Here is a 6,469-nt window from a genome sequence, read left to right as displayed (position 1 = left end):
TTTTCACCCAATTTTGAGAGGAAATATATATATAATTATATTAATTTTATTTAAATTATTTATACATATTTATTTTGTTCTTAGAAACTATTTTCACCTAATTTTGAGAGAAAATATGTATAATTATTTATACATATTTATTTTGTTCTTAGAAAGTATTTTCACCCAATTTCGAGAGGAAATATGTATAATTATATTCATTTTATTCACATTATTTATACATATTTATTTTGTTCTTAGAAACTATTTTCACCCAATTTTGAGAGGAAATATATATATAATTATATTAATTTTATTTAAATTATTTATACATATTTATTTTGTTCTTAGAAAGTGTTTTCACCCAATTTCGAGAGGAAATATGTACAATTATATTTTCATTTTCATTAAAGTTTCATACGTGTTTATTTTTGTTTTATATGACAAAGGGACAAAAAGGGAAACGTCAAAATTGGAAAGGTCAAAATTGAAGAGCGGGTTAGAAAAGAGAGAAAAATAGAAAAGAAAGAACGAGTGAGTGAGAGAAAGAGAGAGAGGGAGAGAGAGAGAGAGAGAGAGAGAGAAAAGTGTGTAAGGGCGCTATAAAAGCCGTGTATTATAAATCCCTGACAGCGCGTGTGCGAGCAGATAACGGACGGACGTCTTCCTCCATTCTTGCTCCGTCACAATGATTTATGTTTCGCTTCTTTCCTCAATGAAACATTTGTCCCACACAGGCTCATTCCTCACTCATCTTATCAGCGCTCACATAAGGTATTGCGAAATGACACGCTTGTCAACAGCCCTGGGTGGGGGCAAAAAAAATGTCTAAAGCGATTAAGGAAATTGCAGAATAAACAATCATAAAATCAAATCAAATCAAATCGTAAAAAAAAAAAAAAAACGACAAAAGTCTATCGGTGACACATTTCTGTGCCTTTTTTCTTTTTTTTATAGCACCTTGCGTTGCGATGTCATAATTCCTCCATCCTAATACCTCCCATGATGCACTGGGAGACAGCCCAGGCGACTTCACATCCTAGGTGGGTCCCAGGTCCCAGGTCAGGAGCAGAGACGTGAACTAGGAACGTTTGTGTGTAGGAGCCTTCCAACAACTTCTCAAAGAGCTGGACGGGGCCCCCTGGTGGGGGGCGGGGGGAGGACGCTGGCGATACAGTAAAGTGTACCACTGATGTACCTGCTTGAACGATAACGAGCCTCCAGTCACTAGGTGGCAGCAACTCGTACAGTTGCGGTTGATCTACGGGCCCTCCTTTTGCTTTTCTTTTTCTCCAAACGAATGAATGTAGTAAAAAAAAAAAGTCAAGGAAAAAAAAATGAAGAAATCAGAGCTGGTCGAGTGACAGAGTGATGGATGGGGCTGAAAGTGAGACAAATGAGCTCGGTCGGTGTCAGTGTGGCAGGAAAAATAAAGAGAGTAAGTAATGGGGGGGTTGGTGGGGGGGGGGTAATGATGACAATTGCGATGAGCACGACGATGACGACGATGAAGACCAGAGACGTGTACGTGCCCGCAGGCTGGAGTCGGGCAAATAGACTTCACATTAAAAGTAAACTGCATTTAATGACGAAATAATAGCGGTATAACCCCGTGAGGAACACAAACAAGAAAATGATTTAAGACACACAAACACAATAAGAAGATATGATTGAGAATTTACAGACGGAGGATTTATTCCTTCCCGCAAAGTATTAGCCTCTAATTGTAGGAGAAAATATTTATTTTATTTCTCATTGTTTTAAGTTTCATATTGATGGTATTTTACATCGCAAAGGAAAAAAAAAAATGTATTTACACCAGACGTAAAGGACAAAGATGTTGAGACTCCTCATTGTAATGTAATTATTATACCTTCTACAGTCTAAGGGTTAGAGCACGAATGGGCAAACTAAGGCCCGGGGTCCGCATTTTGGCCCGTTCGGCTTTTCAATCCGGCCCGCCAAACTTTTCCAAATGCTATAATTTATTTATATTATCATTCTACGTCTGCCTTTTTCCCTGCAATACCCACGTTTCCCCAGTAGATGGGGTAAAAAATGATCAAAGCATTTTAGCAATTTTAGCATTTTAGCCTTTATGCATGCACTTTTACATGTCATTTATCTTAGTTCACACTAACGCTCCATCTATCTGCTCCCGACCCGGCTCCCCTTTTTCAATTTTAGGAATCAAAAAACGTAACTTATTAATAATAATATTAATGATAATTGTAATTATGCAACAGGCCATGGGTCTTTTCTGATCACTGACCACTAAATCTGGGATATCAGAAACCAATCCCAGCAAACATCTGGTGTGAGTCATCATCAATTTCCAACGACCAGTTAGCTTTCGCATGTTTTTGTCCGTGGGAAGAGATACGCGAAATCCTAAGCACTCGCATGAAGAATATAACGTGACAATTCAATTCAGAAGAACCATCAGTAAGATGGCTAGCCGAAGACTGGCTAGCTAGTATTTTGTTGCATTTGTTGCATTTGATTGTGTTGGTTTGTCTAAGACAGACGTGGGCAAAATACGGCCCGGGGGCCAGATGTGGCCCGTTCGACTTCTAAATCTGGCCCGCCGAACACTATAGCATTTGAACTTTTATGTTACATGTCATTTGTCAAATTTTGGGCCCACGAGTCAAAACGTTTGCCCGCACACCTGTACTAAGACCCTACAAATGATTAGAACAATTGATCATTTATTTATGCTAACTAACATTAAAAAAAAACAACGCAAGCAAAACCTCTAGTCTCAAAAACGATTCAAGGCTTTCGCGACTACGTTCGACCAGCGGGTTTGGGGGCAGAGGAGCAGCTGTAATTATGATCGTTGGAAGGAGGTTCTCAATATTTGACGTTTTAAAACTCCGACGTACAATTAGCTTAATCTTAGCTCTGCCCTTATTGGTAGCAAAATACCTAGCGATATTTTCCATGACTCCGGCACCTCGACCTGTCCCGGGTTTGTATATCAGCATGAAGCATTTGGCAGCCATCTTTTATCACTGCTGTCGTCTCTCTGCTTCACATAACACACACACACGCACGCTCTCACACAAACACAGAGCGCCATAATGGAGCAATTATCCTCTCCGGCTCCAATCTGCTCCTCTGATTGTAATTTGCATTTCCAGGGCCGCTGGAGGCTGTGAAGTGTGGGCATGCCACTGTCATACATCACAGCACACCGATGGACCTGCACGGATGCTTTATAAACATACGTGTGTGTATATACTGTCTGAAGACGCAAGAAGCTAACACACACACGGACACCGTTACGATGACACGTTGTCGTGTTATAGCAGGTCTGCGTCGGTGAAGGTACGGTAAGGAAGCTTTGTTCGCTGTCAAAGTAAGGAAAATGGACGGAATGGATATATACGGCAATCTCTCCTTTTTTGCGACAGTTGCATTCCAAGACCCACCGCGAAAAAGGGAAAAATCCTCAAAGCCCGTTTGCAAGCTAGCGCATGTTACGTTTATAGCGCGCTGGGTACATTTGTGTGCGCGTACAAGAATGTGAGTGGGGGCCAGTGTCTTCAGGCCTAACGGGAACTCAGGAAACAGGGAGTATGTGGATACAATTTTCAGGGTGTTAAGATATGGTATAAATACATTTATTCATATCTTTACAATATATTCATTGTATTAAGTTTCCATGTCCATTTATAACTGTTTGTTTTTGAATGCTGTATAGATGGATGGATGGATGGATGGATGCATGGATAGATAGATAGATGGATGGATGGATGGATAGATGGGTGGATGGATGGATGGATGGGTGGATGCATGGATGGATGGATGGATGGATGGATAGATGGATGGATGGATGGATAGATGGATGGATAGATGGATAGATGGATGGATGGATGGATAGATGGATGGATGGATGGATAGATGGGTGGATGGATGGATGGATGGATGGATGGGTGGATGGATGGATGGATGGGTGGATGGATGGATGGATGGGTGGATGCATGGATGGATGGATGGATGGATGGATGGGTGGATGGATGGATGGATGGGTGGATGGATGGATGGATGGATGGATTGGTGGATGGATGGATGGATGGATGGATAGATAGATAGATAGATGGATGGATGGATGATGGATGGATGGATGAATGGATGGATGGATGGATGGATGGGTGGATGGATGGATGGATGGATGGATGGATGGGTGGATGGATGGATGGATGGATGGATTGGTGGATGGATGGATGGATGGATGGATAGATGGATGGATGGATGGATAGATGGGTGGATGGATGGATGGATGGGTGGATGGATGGATGGATGGATGGATAGATAGATAGATAGACAGATAGACAGATAGATAGATAGATAGATAGATAGATTTAGTTTACAAAGTTTATTTGTCTCTGTTTATATTTCCCCTATAGGAGAACGTGAGGTAAAGTAGAAGTAAACAACAACAAAAAATATGGTGCACTCTCTCATTCTCATTCCAAATTACTCCCTAACCCTTGTGCAAAGAGAGCATCAGAGTGTGGCGGAGAGTGGACGGGTCTGTCAGTCAAGCTCCAATTTAGCAGCCGTGAAAAGTCTCCGGGCCGACAAAACATCAGGCCTGACACTTACTGTATATCTTAGCGAGATTTTCAGACAGCCATGAGAGATTTGCAGCCCAGCGCTGCGAAGACATGAACCTATTAACTAACTCACCCACACACACATTCATCCGAGGCAGTGTTCAGCTGCCTCGGATGTACGCGCAGCTAATGTAGCAGTTACAGCTACTTATTAGATAAAATATGGCTGACAACGGAGGCAAAACCAGCCAGAGGGCATAACAACGGAGTATAAGCAGTATCGCTTCGATTTTGGTTTTATTAACAGTAGGCAGTGTTTTTTGGTTGATCTAGAACACATACAGCCTGAGTAGATGTCAAGTGGGACGGACCAGTCCAATCATTATCTCATTACCTATAAATAACAACTAAGTCTGTGTTTTCCCCCCTTTTTTCATGCAAAAAATAAAATAAAATACTAGAAATGTATTAGAAAATCTAAGTCTGTGTTTTTCCCCCTTTTTTCATGCAAAAAAAAAAAAAAAAATACTAGAAATGTATTAGAAAATCTTCATATTTCATTTTTTTTTTCTACAAAATATCACACGAAGCCTACTTTCAAAATGTATCAAGCAGGCCAAATTGAACCACTTAGCGGACCAGTTGAGGCCCGCGGGCCGCATATTTGGCACCCCTGGTCTATGCCGACACTTATATGTAACTTATATCCAAAAAGCTGTGACGTAGGAGTCCCATCTGCGGAGTGTGAGTGGTGTTTGTGAAACCAAACACCTTGATCATCAACAACAAAGGAGGTCAGAGGTATTATATCGTCTTCACTGTCCAGACTTGTCTTTCTCGTGGTTGCCAGTTGACTGAAAGCTTGATTTTTCTTGAAGGTTAAACGTCTTTCCACGATATCAACACTCACTCCTGCACAGTGAGGAAAAGAATTCACTTTAAGGAAGTAATCTACTTGACAAACACATCACGAAAACGTCTGAACTTAACATCGCGGAAGGTGGCGATCGAGTAACATTCCTAACAAGTCACGGTACACTCCATTCCAAGTATCCCTTACACCGGTGGAAGAGAAGAAAAAAAAAGTGCAAAATGTCCCACAGTCACGAGAGCAGAACGGCTTTTTCTTTGTTGTCGTGTTGCCTAGGTAGCGGCCGATAGCTGCAGTTTTTTGTGTTTTGCATTTGTCTTGGCGAAGGGATGAGTCAACACTAAAAACAAGGAGAAATGAGAGAATGAAAGAGGGGGAAAAAAAAAAAGATTCAAAGGCTGGAGGCTACTGTTTGTCTAAGAGCAGGTGAGTTAAATGTCTTTTTTTTGAAAACCTCACCGGTGGATTCAGTGACAGGTGCAAGTTCTTTGGAGCAACTGACCGAAACAAGAGGATTCTTTTCTCACGGCTCAGGCCCCTTTCAACTGTTGTGCAGCAATGTCAATAAACTTCACCGCTGTCTTTGACAGTTGCCGCTCTCTTTCATGCGTTGTATCGCGGCGGACGCGGGTTGCTTTCGCCACTTGCTACGACAACCTCACCTGCGCAAATAATCAGGACGATAACAAAATGAACTAGGAATGTAATAAATCGGGTATACATTTAAATGTTTAACGTTGAACTTTTTAACTAGATGTATAGGAAACGTAGGACCTGCAGCACTAGAAACATACAAACAACCCTTATAATAATAATAATAATAACCAGAGGTGTGGACCCGAGTCGCATGACTTGGACTCGAGTCAGACTCGAGTCATCAATTTGATTTAGACTTTAGACTCGACTTGACAAGATGTAAAGAGACTTGCAACTCGACTTGGACTTTAACATCAGTGACTCGTGACTTCACTTGGACTCGAGCCCCTTTGACTTCGACAAGACTCGATCATTTCTCCAAAACCCAAAGTGATCTGTGTAAATATATTGTTATTTT

General features: G+C 41.3%; 1 protein-coding gene across 2 annotated transcripts in view; it reads left to right on the top strand.

Moving 5' to 3' along the window:
- Window positions 1-5,161: 5,161 nt before the first annotated feature.
- erich2 (glutamate-rich 2) overlaps window positions 5,162-6,469 on the top strand; it is a 4,169-nt gene continuing 2,861 nt past the window's right edge. The window contains exon 1 of one of the 2 annotated variants that reach the window (XM_025066104.1): window positions 5,162-5,841. The gene's annotated coding sequence lies outside the window, so the exon portion shown is untranslated. The remainder of the gene's footprint in view (window positions 5,842-6,469) is intronic. The other variant, XM_025066103.1, reaches the window with a different exon arrangement.

Source organism: Cynoglossus semilaevis, chromosome 20 (genome assembly GCF_000523025.1).
Source record: "Cynoglossus semilaevis isolate Cse_v1.0 chromosome 20, Cse_v1.0, whole genome shotgun sequence".
Lineage (NCBI taxonomy): Eukaryota > Metazoa > Chordata > Actinopteri > Pleuronectiformes > Cynoglossidae > Cynoglossus > Cynoglossus semilaevis.
Note: the sequence above shows the minus strand (reverse complement) of the source record. Positions and strands in the feature narration are given on the sequence as shown.